General features: G+C 35.7%; 1 protein-coding gene across 1 annotated transcript in view; it reads right to left on the bottom strand.

Moving 5' to 3' along the window:
• The window catches only part of med27 (mediator complex subunit 27), a 98,198-nt gene that overhangs the window by 42,721 nt on the left and 38,170 nt on the right, over nt 1–17,307 (bottom strand). The window lies entirely within an intron of this gene.

Below are 17,307 nucleotides of genomic sequence, written 5' to 3'. Positions count from 1 at the left end.
TAAGTTCGCTTTTAAGTAGTTATTTGATGCTATAAAAACGGGGTGTGGTGTCATGATTGTGATCGTGCGATTGGATCTGCGGGAGTTTGGGCGGGACTTTGACACCGCGGCTCCGCCTCACGACACTACTGCGCATGCTCTGGCTCCAAATGACGTAATTTCCCCCAAGATGGTAGCGGCCATATTGAGTTGTTTTGGCTTCACTTTTCTATAGTGGAAAGAAGTGGAGACGCGTTGTCCATCTTTTTTACAGTCTATGGGCTAGACTAATCATTTCTTGGGATTTAAGAATCAATATTGTTTCATAAAAATGATCGTTTAAAAATCGAGAAATCAATTTTTTTTTTACCCAGCCCCAATCAACACCATGGTTTTCAGTAATTCTGTTTCAAAATAATGTTTATTGTGAAAAGCACTATATAAATAAATTTGACTTGACTTAATTTTATGTTGACTTAATTTGTAATGTTATTATTTTTAAATATTTATTATTATTCATTAAATATTACTTCATAATTGATGTAATGTTTAGTTATATTTTACCATTTTAATATTTACTTCAGCATTAGCAATTTTAGCACATAAACATATTTCAGTACGTTCTTAAGGATAAGTTCACTTTCAGAACAAAAATTTGCAGATAATTTACCCCCTTTTTATTCAAGATGTTCATGTTTTTCTTTCTTCAGTCGTAAAGAAATAATGTTTTTTTTTAAAAACATTTCAGGAATGTTATCCATATAGTGGACTTTAATGGTGCCAGTGATTTTGAACTTTCAAAATGCAGTTTAAATGCAGCTTCAAAGGGCTCTAAATGATCCCAGCCGAGAAAGGAGGGTCTTTTTTTAGCTAAACGATTTGTTATTGTTTTTTTTAAAAAATATGCTCGTCTTGCCTAGCTCTGTGATGCGCATGTCAAGACAGTTAGGGTATGTCGAAAAACTCACATCTCATTTTCTCCTCAAACTTCAAAATCGCCCTACAACGGTCCTATATTGCCATTTTTTTTTTTGTTTGACCCTCCTTGCACATTCACTTTTTAAACACTGAGTCGGTACTTCTGAAGCAATGTAGGATGACTTTGAAGTTAGAGGAGAAAATGAAATATGACAAGCATTTGAGGTTATAAAGTATATGAATTGTAAAAAAATTTTACTAGATAAGAGCCTTCTTCCTTGGCTGGGGAAGTTACATTTGAAGTGCATTTTGGAAGTTCAAATTTTCATCACAGAAGTCCACTATATGGAGAAATGTTTACCTGAAATGTGTCCCTAAAGAAAAAAAAAAACACACAAACAAAGGGGGTAAGTAATTATCTGTAAATGTTTGTTCTAGAAGTGAATTTTTCCTTTAAGGCAACATTCATAATTTTAGTTTTTGTTGAAAAATTTATCTACACTAATGAAGACACACAAATGACACCTAAGGCCGTGTTCACAATTGGCGTCTTTTTTCAAACTGCCAGCGTCTGTTTTACATTATAATCCTATGGAGTAAACCGTCTTTTCAAAAAAGTCCAGAGCGTTTTTTTAAACGCCACCACCGGCGTCTTTTTCTGCAGCTCAGAGCGTCTTTTCAAGTTGAAAAAAGTTTAACTTTTCTGAAGAAAACGCCCTACATCAAGCGCTTTTTTGAGAGCTGACCAATGACAAGCGAGCAGCTAGACCTGTCGTTTCTATAACAACAAGAAAAATGGGAAAGGTGCTGTTATATAGACTTTTATTTTATTGTTGTGAACCGGATTCGTCTCCCCGTTAACTTTAAAAACCGACGTGCAGCATTGCTAGCTTCTTGAGTCGCACATCGATATGTACAGTAGAGCCGTTGAGCTTCGGGCGTCCCTTTTTCGAGTCCCGGCTCGCAGACCTTTCCCGATCCAGTCCCCCCTCTTTCTCTCCCACTTTGCTTCCTGTCTAAATACTGTCCTATCAAATAAAAGTCAAAAATGTCAAAAAAGAAAAGAGCCAGCTTCCTTTTTATCTACATTTCTGCTCCACACATAGGCTACGGTTGCTGCTGTTGTTATAGCAACAAAAAGACGCCCTCTGCTGCAAAAAGCGTCCAGATTTTTTTTGTAACTAAAAAAGCGCGCCTGTCAACTTTTTCTTGTCAAAAAAGACGCCAAGTGTGAACACGGCCTAATTCTTTTTAGCATGTCTGTAAATAATCAAAATGGCAAAAAGTGAAATAAACATCAAAAGCAACAACAAATACTGTATAAGCTTTACACTGAATGCATTAAGGCATTGATTTGCATCCACCATCAACAAGAGGCTCCACTGTTCCACATCTGACATAACCTTCAGTGCTTTAGAAGAAAACGAATACTTAAAACCCTGGCAGGGTTGCTCAACAGCCTCGTTAAGACATCAATAAATTGGACTGAGAGTGCCAAAAGCCTTCAGCCATCCCCGGAGTCAGCAGAACAGTCCCCAAGAAGAGTCGCCCAACATGTATTGTAGGGTCAATGCTAATAAGGGTTTAATGAAAATCTCCGTTGCCATCAGCTATCAATAGACTTGAGGGACTGGCCCTGCACACAGACGAGGAAAATAATTCATTAAAGAACCGAAGGTGGGCGGCTGGTGGAGGGATTTGCTTAAAAGTCATTTGAAAGTTATTGCACCAACTATGGAGATAATATTTCTTAACGGCGGCTGTGGAGAACCCAAGTAACCCACGGACAGGTGCAAACGGGGACACGCATGTGTTTGCATACACACACCTCTGCAAGTGCAATGCAGCTGGAGGAATCGACGAAGATTAAGTTGCCTCATCACGTTGAAACTTCTCCCTGATTTTCCTGCAACAGCATTTTCTTTCCCAGAAGGGAAGATCAAAAGCAAAGAGAAATTGTTCAACATACCTCTCTGTTTGTTCGCAATTTCCCTCGTGCCTGCTCTAAGGTTCCTCATTTACTAGCTTAAATTAAATAACAGCATATTAAATAGGCGAGAACATCGCTGGAGTTTATCACCAGCTCGACATATGCTTAGTAAACCTTTATAAAAGGGGTTTGGGAATCATTAGACCAAGAATAAACTAGATTTTAAGTTTTCAGGAGAAAACGTGTGCATGCAAAACGTGCCGGCACAGTTCTATACATCATTTCTATGCAGTTGCTAGGGTGTTCTGGATAGCTTCTAGGTGGTTTCCCACTAGCTCAATTCTGTCTGTAAGATATTCTGGTCTCTAGATATGGCTGGGGTCCTTGTTTTATAGTCCACCAGGTGATCACTTTAAATTCTAATGACGAGATATCATCCACATCTGATGCACAAATACTGTGGGAAAAACTTAGTACTTAAGAAAAGGGGTTCAAATCCCTAACCCTGAATAAATATTTCACTCAAAAATGAAATAAACAGTATTTATTTACTCCCACTCATGTCGTTCCAAACCCATAAGACATAAAACTCGAAACACAAGATATTTATAATGAAGGTTTACGATGCTCCAGGTATCCAAAATTTTAAGGTTCAAAACAGTTATAAAGGCATCATAAAATAAATCCACTTGAAACAAGTGGTTTATTTCAAGACTTGTGAAAATATATGACTAATTTGTATGATAAAAAGCAGCAATTGAGAAGCAGCAGCACAAAGCACATGTGAACTGATCATCTCCTCCACTTTAATAACACTTTAACTACAACTTACCAAAATACGTATCCTGTCTCTTGTAATCGCTGTTTTAACCACGGAAAGACGTCAATATAACAGCTTGTAAAAAAAAAAAAAAAAATGGTGACGATAAACTTGTTAATCAGCTAGAAAAATTACCTCTAGAGAGGAGAATTTTGCTAAATATATGCACCATATGTTAATGATTAATTCAATTTTTAATAAATCTGTCAGGTTTTTATGACAATTATTTTTAAATTAATGATTGTCATAAAAATTTTTTAATCATATTTAAAAAAAAGTAGAAATATAACAACGTAGTTGTAACTATTAAAAACTTAAATTAAGTGCAATTTAAATAAAAGTGAACAAAAGTCTAAATTAAATATGTTCATCAGATATATTTATCATATCTCTTCACAGGGCTTGGATTAAACTGGTTTATTAATATGGTGTCTTCTACATTTTGCTAACTTTAACTTTCAATAGAGGTGCAGAAAAAACATGTTTCATTAAAAAATATAGACAATAGTAGAAGTGACTAAAAAGAACTTGTACAGTGACTACTTGAGTGGCTAGCCAAATATAAAGAAAATTGACTTGCAAACATCCTAAAACCCATTAAAAGGGTGATCAGATGCCCATTTTCCACAAGTTGATATGATTTTTAGGGTCTTAATGAGTCTGTCTATGTCTATAACATACATAAAATTTCTCAATGGTAGTGTAAAACAACACCCTCTTTACCTTGTCAAAAACAGCTCTGTTCACAGCGAGCTGTTTCGGTGCATGTCCCTTTAAATGCTAATGAGCTCGACTCACCCCGCCCCTCTCTTCTGTGGGGTGACGAGCAGTTCTGTTAACTTTAGGCGCATTTGTCGCGAAACTTGCTAACTAGCACATTAATAGGAAAAGTGATTTACAAAGATTCATTAAAAAAACTTATACTCACTTCTTCTGTAGGTGACATTGGATCACGAATGACTTGCATGAACAGATGCATTTAAAGGGATAGTTCACCCAAAACTATGTTTATCTGCTTACCCCTAGTGCATTCAAGATGTAGGTGACTTTGTTTCTTCAGTAGAACTGTCTACTATACTATGTATACTCTGGACAGTTGAACATTGCGGTGGATCAGAGGTGTAATAAAAAAAAAAAAAAAAAAAAAAAAAAAAAAATAATATATATATATATATATATATATATATATATATATATATATATATATAAAAAAATACTGTTTCTTGCACAGACCGATTGTTTGGTGTCTTAAGACCTCAATGTATCGTCACGAGCCACAGGGTTTAATTTGGTTTTGTCCGTGTATGTTTTTTTTACTCTCAAAGTCGTGGAGCCCATTGACTGCCATTATATGACTAATGCCGAGTTCAGACTGCACGATTTTCAAAGCAATCACGTCACAGATGTTTTCACACTGCATGACTATCTGGGGTAGCATTCTGTCGCTGCTGTGTTCACACTGCATGACTTTCCAATAGGAAGAATCGCCGACAACTTTGTCTCGGTCCGCAAACTACGTCTCACAACCAAACACACGCGAGAAGTGACATGGAAACAACGTGAGGTCAGGCGTGCAAGTTCTCACGTGAGACTGGTATTATTATAAAAAAAAATGGTAGCCCGCAAGAAGCTTGTCATACAAATTGCATGCGCACTCATTTGCAGCGAAAAGAAAAGAAGCCGAAGCTATTCTTGTTGATATTGTGGTCTACCTTCGTAACTCCTCCCCCAACTTCCCGCTGGCCTGGATGTTGCTCTCTCATTGGCTGTAGGTAATAGCTGATGTGATTTTCAGTCAGATCACCTTTCACACGGCATGATTTTGAATCGCCGACAGGTCCAGATATTTAGCATGCCAAATATCTCACGGGTGTCGGCACGGATCGCGTCTTTGATAGTTCACACTGTGTGATTGTCACTCGCGTGAACGAGCACCGATTTGCCTGTGATTTTGGGCATTTGTCGGCGATTTCTCAAAACCTGTCGGCTAGTCAAAATCGGGGCTAAAATCATGCAGTCTGAACTCGGCATAACAGACTGCAGCGGTTTTAGTTAGAAATCTTTGTTTGTGTTTTACCGAAGAAACAAAGTCACCTACATCTTGGATGCCCTGGAAGTCACTCTGCCATAAATCTGTCAATGGTTTGATCTGTAAAAGTGGTTATGATTAATGGGGATTCAAAAAAAAAGGTGGATTTTTATCATTATAGGGTGGTTGTGTAGACACACTGTCAAGACACATTTCAGTTCAAATAACATGCAAAAGTTAATTTTGCATGCAATGACCTCTTTAAAAAAAAGCTTTAAATGAAATTATTTAAATTCACTTGTCAAACAGGATGTCATATTGAATGCTAACCTCACATGAACCAAAACCTGCTCTTCCAGCCAATCACAGCCACTGCAGCCAAGCAATTATTTTATTCCTGGCATAGGTGGTTTATTGGCAATAGAATGTCTGGGATGTAACCAAATAGGGTTAGCAATTACATCTCCATTGGCACCACAGAGGGGTGTCGCATGTTACAAGACAAGACATGTTTTAATATCTCCATGCTTCATAACTCATAATCTCTGGAGTGAAACCTACCTAATCTCCATGCAAACTAACTCATCATCGCTGGACTCACAGAAAAGGATTTTTTTTCTTCTTCTGTGGCTCTGATTGTTTTCTCAAGCCAAGCAGAGCATGAGTCTCATAATGGATTTTAGGTACAGCGAGGCTCAGATTAACATATCGGACATTACTTGCACATCAACAACTGTACACTCATTAAATCACTGTGTCTTCGCTCTGTAAAGTCAATACCTGCCTGCATAGATTTTGTGGTCCTGGATATGGTGAAGAATGTTTAAAATCAGTCAAAAGCACTGTCTGTCGGAATAGGACCCCAAAATTACATCTTATAAAGAAGTTTACTTCCAAAACAAAAATGTACAGATAATGTACTCACCCCCTTGTCATATAAGATGTTCATGTCTTTCTTTCTTCAGTCGTAAAGAAATTATGTTTTTTGAGGAGAACATTTCAGGGTTTTTCTCTATATAGTGGACTTCTATGGGGCTTCGAGTTTGAACTTCCAAAATGTAGTTTAAATGCGCCTTGAAACGATCCCAAATGCGGGAATTATTTAGCTAGACGAGTCCCTTCTTCCTCGGCTGGGATTGTTTACAACCGCATTTGGGATCATTTGAAGCCGCACTTAAACTGCATTTTGGAAGTTCAAACTCAGGGCACCATAGAAGTCCACTATATGGTGAAAAATTCTGAAATGTTTCCTGAAAAACAATTTCTTTATGACTGAAGAAAGAAAGACACGAACATCTTGGATTACAAGGGGGTGAGTACATTATCTGTAAATTTCAGTTGGGAAGTGAACTTCTTTAATGGTAAAAATTAACAATGTATACGCATATGAATGATTATTATCAACCAGAATTTTTTTTAATAAAAAAAAATAAAATGTTTCATATGGCAACAGAATTATGAAGCTATTTCCTTTGCAAAACAGCACAGTCTCTGTGTCATAGTGAAACTTTACCTGTCAGAAGCAAACATCAAAACATACTGTGACTTTATTCCAAATATATTTCATTTTGGTGGCTTAACGTCACAAATATTTCACTACACAGATAAAAAAAAAATCTTGTGGTATTCTAGATAAACAGTAAAAACATTAAAATAACGACCCAATAAATTCTACCTAAACTATGAAATGTTGCAGTTTCTCATAGTTCTTGCCAAACTGGCATTTTATCTACTCACCAAAGCCAATATTTACTCGCATTTGGTGCTTGGCTGCCTTGAAACCACAGTGTTTAAAGGTCCTTGTTAAAGTCCCTCCCCTCTGGCCCTGCCCTGGGCCATCTCTCTGAACAGGTTTTTAATTGTCTACTACCCATCTGCCCTGTTAAACCACTGCACTGTACAGGACAAGACCAAGAAAGGTGAAGAAATCCTATGGAAGAGAATGTGGCTGTATCCTCTGACCTTGAGCGTGATGTAACACTGTCAATCTGCAAGGCACCATAGGCCATTTTGCCAGTGATGGCTTCATTTCCGATAAAAATATTCAGTAGAAACTCACCATTTAGAGAGCAATTTACTTCCTTAACCAAGTGTAATGTCTCAGGCACTGTTGAGGAAGCTAGTAGCAAATCAATTAAAGGTATTCAAATGACAGTCAAGCTAGCCATTAGAAAAAGTAGTGATCTGCTATTTTTGCTCATGTAGGATCACAGCTTTGTAAAACAATCACCTGAGCTGTAAACGTCATTCATCTAGAATTTGAGGAACCTCAGGAAAATGATCATTATAACAAATATAATAACATTCTAAAGAAAAAAAGAAAATGAAAATGACATTATAACAACACTGATTGGCTGATGGAAAACACACACACACAGACACACACAGACACACAAAGATTACTTAATAAATAAATAAATAAATAAATAAATAAATAAATACCACCTATGGTCATATTGGAGGAGTCTGCAAAAGTGCACACAACAGTGGTCCTTACAAAGTGAGAATCAAGTATATGCGTGATTATATGAACATTTTCTACCAATTATGGGTTCTATCCAATTATAAGCACTGTTATTCAACGTAATTAACGTTAGATAGTGGGATAGTCTTACAGATAGGAAACTGGGATGTTTTTGTGGGCGGAGCTTATCTGGAGGCAGGAAATGACGGTGTTTAAGTGGCAGTCTATGGAGCCATGAAATAAAAGAATAAAAACAAGTAAATTTGATTTTTTATTTAAAAATTCTGACTTTATTCTTGCAATTCCGAGTTTAGATCTCACAATTCTAATAAGAAAAAAGAACTAGTCTTTCTCTCTTTTCCCCTCAGCTCAGAATAGGAGTTTATATCCCACAATTCAGGTTTTTTCCCCCTCAGAATTGACAAACTCACTATTTTTGAGTTAAATCGAGTTATAGAACTTCTAATTTGGTAGAATTTTGGTAAAAGTGGCCCTGCCCATTTAGAACGTTTCGGTGTCCCTTTGTGACGTTGAGTCAAAAATGACTGATATTCACAATCCAGAGAATCTTTCTGCACTGGTTCGGTTCTGATCAGGCAAAAACCTAGGACAAGTATCGCAAATGTAGGTTTTTCAAAAAAAATCTAAAATACACTAAAATTTCGCACTTAAGACACTTGAGTCTGCAACTATCTGTTTAGGAGTTATGAGCGATTTTGTACTTTTGATCGCTGTAGTGCCCCCCTTCATTGGTGACGTTGTAGACAATGTGAGTACTACCATCCCTTCAAGTTTCAAGTCTCTACGACTTACAGTTTGGCCTGCCCAATCAGTTTTACATGGAGTTTGCTTATCCTTGGCCATTTCAACATTTACAATAGGGTTTCAGTGCTACACACTAGGGCTGCACGATTAATCGCACGATGTTTTCTAAATTAGTCAATGAAGCCGGTACTTTGATTAGTAGTAAATCTCCATCACGTGCGTTCTGCTGGAGCGGCAGTTAATACACAGAGACGTAAATCACTGACAAGCTACGCCAAATCGCGCTCAAAATCACATTCGATTTTGAGCGCGATTTGGCGTAGCTTGTCAGTGATTTACGCCTGTGTATTAATTGCCGAACGCTGAACGCACGTGATGGAGATTTACTACTAATCAAATTACCGGCTTCATTGACTAAACGCTCCTCACAACATCGTGCGATTAATCATGCAGCCCTACTACACACTTAAACCCCTAAATAAGAAATGTTTGTGATTTGAATGCAAAGAATGATTCTATTAAAATGGCTAATAGATGGCTAATTCTGATCGCTGCACACTTTAGAACCAGATGAAGTTCACATCTAACTTTAGGTAACAAGACCGTACTAACCAGACAAACTATGCACAAAACCTCAGGCCTGGTTTGGGATGCATAACATTGTTCTTTATCACAAATTCAAGGGATAGTTCTCCTAAAAAAGAAAATTCTGTTGTCATTATTTACTCACAGTTATATTATTCCACACCTGTATGAATTACTGTCTTCTGTGGAAAAATAACCAGAAAAATGGCAATGCATAAATAATGACAGAATTTTTGGGTGAACTATCCCTTTGATGTTCCCAATTTTACACTGAAAAAATATTTACTGTACAAAAATCCACCAGTGTTGGGCTTTTCTTCTGTTTGATCTGAGAGCCGATTGAGGATGTGAATGATTACACCATTAGATTCTGTAAGGAAAACGCAAATGTTGGTTTTCTTTTTTTTTTACCAACCTTGTAATCTAAATGCAAAGTTAATGAATGCTCGGTGGACATGTAGGTTCTGCAGCAGTTTAAGGATCTAGTGTAGTGTGATTTGAATGTTAATGTGCCAGATTATCATCCAGATGATGAAACATTTTCGGTAGATTACACGCCAACTGCTTAAACTGATGTGGCCACAAGAAAGGGCATCCTTAGACACCCCTGAGGATGGCAGGAAGTCAGTGTCAGGGGAGCACAAAAAAGGAGACGCGTGTACTTTGTTCATCTTGATGTAACGGGGTAACATTGCTCTCTCAGTGTGATGGATGATACAAAGTGATCAAATAGCCCTTTCTTGTGACTGCATGTGAGGGTGAGATGAATACTGATAAACGAGTGCTGTCTTCCTAGCTTTCCTTTAATCAGGGATCAGCTATGACTAAAATTTTCATAACACTCTGCTCTCAAAGCTTTGCTGCAATGCAGCACAGGAAAGAGACACATCTTGACCAGCACTCCCTTCAATCTGGAGATTGAACATGAAACAATCTGGATGCACTTCATGATATTCATGTCACAACATAATCCAAAATAAATGATCAAAATGCATGCTAAAAAAGTCACATGTGGAAATCATAATAGTTTATATAATATCACAAACTAGTGCATTTAAAATAATTCACTACTTTGGTTTGAGTGGATGTTTAATGCCCTGTTTTTTCCACGATGCGGAAAACGCGTTGCAGACAGAATCGCGTAATTCAGTCATAATTAAATTTTTTGTATAACGCGGAATGTAACAAAATTTACCCATTTTGGGACGAATAAATCAAAAGTAGGTCAGCACACTTGAATCAAAACACAAAATGGACTTAGTGTCTGTAAATACTCAGCTGCAAAAATACTATGTAAACATGAATAATGGATGTTCTGCATGTCTCTGTATGAATGAATGACGCAAACACGGGGTTTCATTTACTACACACATACTAAAGCGCAAGTGACACTAGGTATTTTCAGCTTCTGCTGCCTCAATATGGGAGTACATGAACACAAACAATTTCTAGAATTGCTCTGAGAGTCACTTCATGAGCATTTAACTGTTTCTTTTAAGAAAAACTATTGTCATATTAAATACAAACAGAAATGTAAAGGTATTCTCAGCAACCCGTCAAAATAAACATTTGGTTTAACTTGAAGAAACTGTGACAGAAATATACTACCGAATGTAATGATACTACTACTACTACTACTACTACTACTACTACTACTACTACTACTACTACTACTAATACAATTATTATTAAGGGGAGACACTGCAGGCAAAAACGCTGTTTTTTCATGCACCAGTCAAGTTTGAGATTTTGGGCTTTTTGGTTTTTCATAGCGTTTTTTCAGACTAGTGGAAAGAAAAATCCAAACAACATTGTTAAATGTTTCTTTTATAGCACTTTATCTATTTGTGTCAATAGATTTCAATTACAATAATACATATTTTTAAAGGCCGTTTTTAAAAATGAGTTTTTTCTCATACACTGAGCCATAAATCTCCACTTCAGTAGCACTTACACACAAACTATAGTTTTATTCCTGTCTACAGTAGTCAACATTCGAAGTGGATCAAAACCTTTCATCAAATTTATTCTAAAACCAAAAAGAATACCCGTTCTTATCTTAGGACAACTTTTGGTGAACTTTTTTGATCCACTTCGAATGTTGACTACTGTATATCCTGAAAGTTTTTACAGAGGGATTTGTACATATATGATTTGCTTGATTATATACAACATTTTATTCCCCAAAAAATGGTCAAAAACTGAGCGTTTCCATTCTGTTCTAGGTTTTTTCTGAATTAGGGTGACGAAATGAGATACCCAAAATTCCCTCTATAAAAAGTTGACTCTAATATGTCAAAAAAAAATTTTTTTGAAACTGACTTCATCCAGTGTTCAGATTTTTTTGTACTAGAAATGTATGCAAATTAGTGCATATTTCATTAAATAATGCCTCGTTTGCATATTTAAACCTTACATTTTAAAAAACTTGTCATACAAAAACTGTTTGCAATTATCAATCGAATCAAATCACTGAGTAAGTAAGGTGATAACTATTAGTTTAATTTTTTTTACCCTATTCACCTGCAGTGTCTCGCCTTAAAACATTTTTAAAGAAGGAAACTCTAAAACTTACCAGAAAAATGTAAATGCACAACACAATATTTCACAATAATAAAAAAAATATTAATTAATTAACTAAATAATAATAAATACATTTATGAAATCAATTAATTAGACATGCTTTTGGTAATTGAAATTTAATGAAACCATTAAAAAAAAACAGAATGCAAAAAACAAATGGAAAAAACTGGATTTGGTCAAAATAAAACTGAATTTTAAGGGGGGGGGGGGGGGTATTTCATAGGGCCTTAAATGCTTTGTGCGTTTCATGATTTTTCATAACATAGACATGTTTTTTGATTCATATATTTTTTTACTTTAACCAATAAAACAGAGTCTAGAAAAATTTAAACTGGAAAAACAGAAATTGGGGAAAAATAAAACAGGAGATTGTATTTAATTGACCAATGAACTGAAGGTGAACAATTTATTAAATATGATTAAATATATAAATATAATTGTATTAGGGGCTTTCTGAACATTAGTTATTCAGTTCCATTCATCAAATATAAAAACATAAGAAAAATTTAATATGTATTCTGTCCATCATCCAACCATTATTCAATATAAAAACAAATAATATATGAATTCTTAATATTATGAATTATCAATCCATCAATTTAGTGTTCAAATATGAAAAATAAATAAATAAATAAAATAAAAATGCATGAAATCATCATTTCACTCAAATTAAAAAAAATATAAATATGAATTCCACCTATCCATCCATCTATTCTTCCATCCATATATCCTATAAACCTTCAAACTTCAATGCTTTTTAAACTGTTTTTCAAAGCTTTCAAACACAAAATTACAGTCATATGTATTTCTTTGAATATGAATTGACTGCAATTTAAAAAATCTATTTTCTTGCATTTAAACTCAATGCAGAAAGGAAAGGAATTTGAGAAGTCAGTCTCAAATCAGTTCTGTACAGCATGCTACCATATATTTACATGAGTAATAAGACTAAAATGAGTAAAAATAATATTGCCACCTCATCATTACAATCTTAATTAAAATTCAAAAGCATCTTTGCAAAGCCAAAGGCAACAGGAAAACTCCCTAAGATGGAAATGAGAAAAAAACCTTGGGAAAAGCCTTCGGGAGACTCACCTGGGGAAGCCCATCTCCTTTAACTCGCACCATTTTAAACACTTTTACAACAAAGCATAGACAAAAGTTAATCTAAATGGATGTAATCCAGCCACATACCATTAATGATAATACAGAATTTAATTAAATGACTTATGATAAACTAGAAATCTAAGGTAAGTGCCTGAGAGGGATGCAGGCGGAGTATGACAAACACAGGTTGCAGCTGCTGTTAATTATAGTAACATGTAAAGTAAATCTGCAGGTCTCATGAGGGTGGATTGGTGAATTAGTCTCGGTTCAGTAACTGTGGCTTTGCCCGTCTGGCCGATAGGAGCAGAAGGCACTAAAATGACAACAGCACTCTGCATTGATCCTAGGAGAGCGGCAGTCTCATATCCTGAGGATTCAAAAGCAACAGAAAGCCCCGACTGGCGAAAACAAAGGTCACCTTGAGCTGACCACGGTGACTTTCAGTACATAGACTATGACACAGGAAAACTCACTGATTAGCCATTTCATTATCGGATCCGAACAGTTCATAACTAGCTCATACAGTTCACAAAATGGACAGATTACATAAAGTATTACAAGGTATTTATCAAATCATATAACTGCTGTCTACTTAGCTGGTGGGAAAGTGTTCAACTGCTGCAGACATGATCCCTTTGAGCCAGATTATAGGAGTAAATGCTGTGTAATTCTGTTTACAGGATTAATATTGCGGTGAATGCACAGGATGGGACGTGCTATCATTCAGACTCTCCTCTGGGCCTCAATTATCAGGCTAGTTTAATATGCCGTGATTTTAAAACAAATCGTTTTGTAGCAACTCCTGCTGGTTCATTAATGGCAGTATGAATGATTATAACAGACTGATTGAATAAATGAATCAATAGAGTGTCTGGTTTGGTGATTTGATTATTTTAAAAGTTCTTTAGGCCTCTACTCATTTTCTTTTTATCATTATAAAATGTTCAATCACTACGACTGGGCATCCCTTTGCTTGCGCACCCAATCTAGGTCAGTTACAACTGTAATTATTTATCACAATATCAGTTATTTACAAAGTAAACATCTATTAGAATGCATATAGAAACTTCTGGTTTTGGGACAGCCTTACTTTCTTCTCGTTTAAGTAAGCGGCGATGCCGGGCGGGAACGCGATTAGAACGTTGGCACGTAAAAAAGTAACAAAAGCAAATGCGCATGAAGGTTGCGCAGCGTAATTCATGCACCGCTCCTTTTAGAAACGGCAAATTCATCAGGATAATGACGTTTGACAGAGGAGCCGCTGTCTCTGTTCACCTTGCTCCGTTCAACATCCTCTCCCATCCGAAAAACAGCACAGTGCTATTAAAGATACACAGTGCATTGTAGACTGATGAGCCAGTCAGCTTCAGGCCACTTTTCAGTCACCTAAAAGCAGATTTGTCATGAGCACATCACTTTACTCTACTGCTAATGTTTTTGTTGTGTGGATGGATGAAAATAAATCCACTGAATTCAGCCTTTTGAGTGGCTGCTTGTGACCTGAGCAGCCTGGTGCAACAAAAAAACTGGAAAAATGGCATCAAAACCAGCAGTTCTGACATTTAGGGAAGCTTTTTCATGTACTGACCTTATATGGAAACTGCAGGTTTAGTGGTATATAGGTGATATTTTGAAAAAAAATAATTTCTCAGAATTGCGTGATAAAAACTTGCAATTCTGACTTTTTTTCCAGAATTGTGTGATACAAACTCACAATTGCGAGTTACAAAGTCAGTTTTTCGAGATATAAACTCATTTTTCTCAGAATTGTGAATTTAATTCTCAGAATTGCAAGTTTCAGAATTGTGAGTTTGTATGATTGAAATTCTGAAAAAAGTCAGAATTTCGAGTTTGTATCACGCAATTGAGAAAAAAGTCAGAATTGCGAGTTTGTATTACCCAAAATCTCAGAAAAACTCCAAATTGAGAGTGCATCATGCAAATCTCAGAAAAAGTCAAAATTGAGAGTGTATGACGTAATTCTGAGAAAAATTTTAGAACTGTCAGTTTGTATCAAACAAATCTCAAAAAGTTAGAATTGAGTGTATCACGTAATTCTGAGAAAAAAGTCATAATTTAGAGTTTGTATAACACAATTCTAAGTAGTCAGAATTGCGAGTTTGTATCATTGCAATTCTGAGAAAAAGTCAGAATTGAGAGTTTTTTCCTAGAATTTTGATACAAACTTTTAATTCTGAAATTTTTCTCAGAATTGAAAAAGTCAGAATTGAGAGTTTTTTCCTAGAATTGTGTGATATAAACTCACAATTGCGAGTTACAAAGTCAGAATTTCAAGTTTGTGTCACCCAAATCTCAGAAAAAGTCCAAATTGAGAGTGCAATTCTGAGAAAGTAAGAATTGAATTTGTATCATGCAATTCTGAGAAAAGTCAAAATTAAGAGTTTGTATCATGCAATTCTGAGAAAAAGTCAGTGTGATACAAACTTTTAATTCTGAAATTTTTCTCAGAATTGAAAAAGTCAGAATTGGGAGTTTTTTCTTAGAATTGTGTGATATACAGGTCCTTTTCAAAAAATTAGCATATTGTGATATAGTTCATTATTTTCTGTAATGTACTGATTAGACTTTCATATATTTTAGATTCATTACACACATTTGAAAGTAGTTCTTGCCTTTTATTGTTTTAATATTGATGATTTTGGCATACAGCTCATGAAAACCCAAAATTCCTATCTCAAAAAATTTGCAAATTTCATCCGACCAATAAAAGAAAAGTGTTTTTAACACAAAAAAAGTCAACCTTCAAATAATTATGTTCAGTTGTGCACTCAATACTTGGTCGGGAATCCTTTTGCAGATATGACTGCTTCAATGCGGCGTGGCATGGAGGCAGATTCTCTATGGGGTTCAGGTCAGGAGAGTTGGCAGGCCAATTGAGCACAGTAATACCATGGTCAGTAAACCATTTACCAGTGGTTTTGGCACTGTGAGCAGGTGCCAGGTCGTGCTGAAAAATGAAATCTTCATCTCCATAAAGCTTTTCAGCAGATGGAAGCATGAAGTGCTCCAAAATCTCCTGATAGCTAGCTGCATTGACCCTGCCCTTGATAAAACACAGTGGTCCAACACCAGCAGCTGACATGGCACCCCAGACCATCACTGACTGTGGGTACTTGATACTGGACTTCAGGCATTTTGGCATTTCCCTCTCCCCAGTCTTCCTCCAGACTCTGGCACCTTGATTTCCGAAAGACATGCAAAATTTGCTTTCATCCGAAAAAAGTACTTTGGACCACTGCGTTTTATCAAGGGCAGGGTCAATGCAGCTAGCTATCAGGAGATTTTGGAGCACTTCATGCTAATTTTTTGAGATAGGAATTTTGGGTTTTCATGAGCTGTATGCCAAAATCATCAATATTAAAACAATAAAAGGCTAGAACTACTTTCAAATGTGTGTAATGAATCTAAAATATATGAAAGTCTAATGTTTATCAGTACATTACAGAAAATAATGAACTTTATCACAATATGCTAATTTTTTGAAAAGGACCTGTACACTCACAATTGCGAATTACAAAGTCAGAATTTCAAGTTTGTGTCACCCAAATCTCAGAAAAAAAGTCAAAATTGAGAGTGTATCACGCAATTCTGAGAAAAAAAGTAAAAATTGAGAGTGCATCACACAATTCTGAGAAAAATGTCAGAACTGAGTTTGTATCATACAATTATAAGAAAAAAAGTAGAAATTTAGTGTATCACACAATTCTGAGAAAAAAAAAACAGAATTGAGTTTGTATCACGCAATTCTGAGAAAAAAGACAATTGTGAGATAAAAACTTTTATTCAGTGGCGGAAACAGGCTTCCATAGAAAACAGGTAATTAAAATGCAACAATATTTCACTAAATTACTGTTAAGCCACTGAGTTTACTTCTTTCAAAACATTTTAAAAATCTTACGAAACATTTGAACAATAGTGTGAAGTTTTGAAAAGACCAAAATCTCTAAAACCATCAATGTTATTGATTTAATTTCCTCTGTGTACAATCCTCTAAGTTAAAATGTTACTTTAATAAATTAATTAAGAAACATAAAACACTTGGTACTGAATTAACTAATAATATATTAAGTTAAGTAATAAAAATAACTCTCATTTCCAATTTATAT

Source organism: Garra rufa, chromosome 15 (genome assembly GCF_049309525.1).
Source record: "Garra rufa chromosome 15, GarRuf1.0, whole genome shotgun sequence".
Classification (NCBI taxonomy): Eukaryota; Metazoa; Chordata; class Actinopteri; order Cypriniformes; family Cyprinidae; genus Garra; species Garra rufa.
The sequence above is the reverse complement of the archived record's forward strand: the minus strand, read 5'-3'. Positions and strand labels throughout refer to the sequence as shown.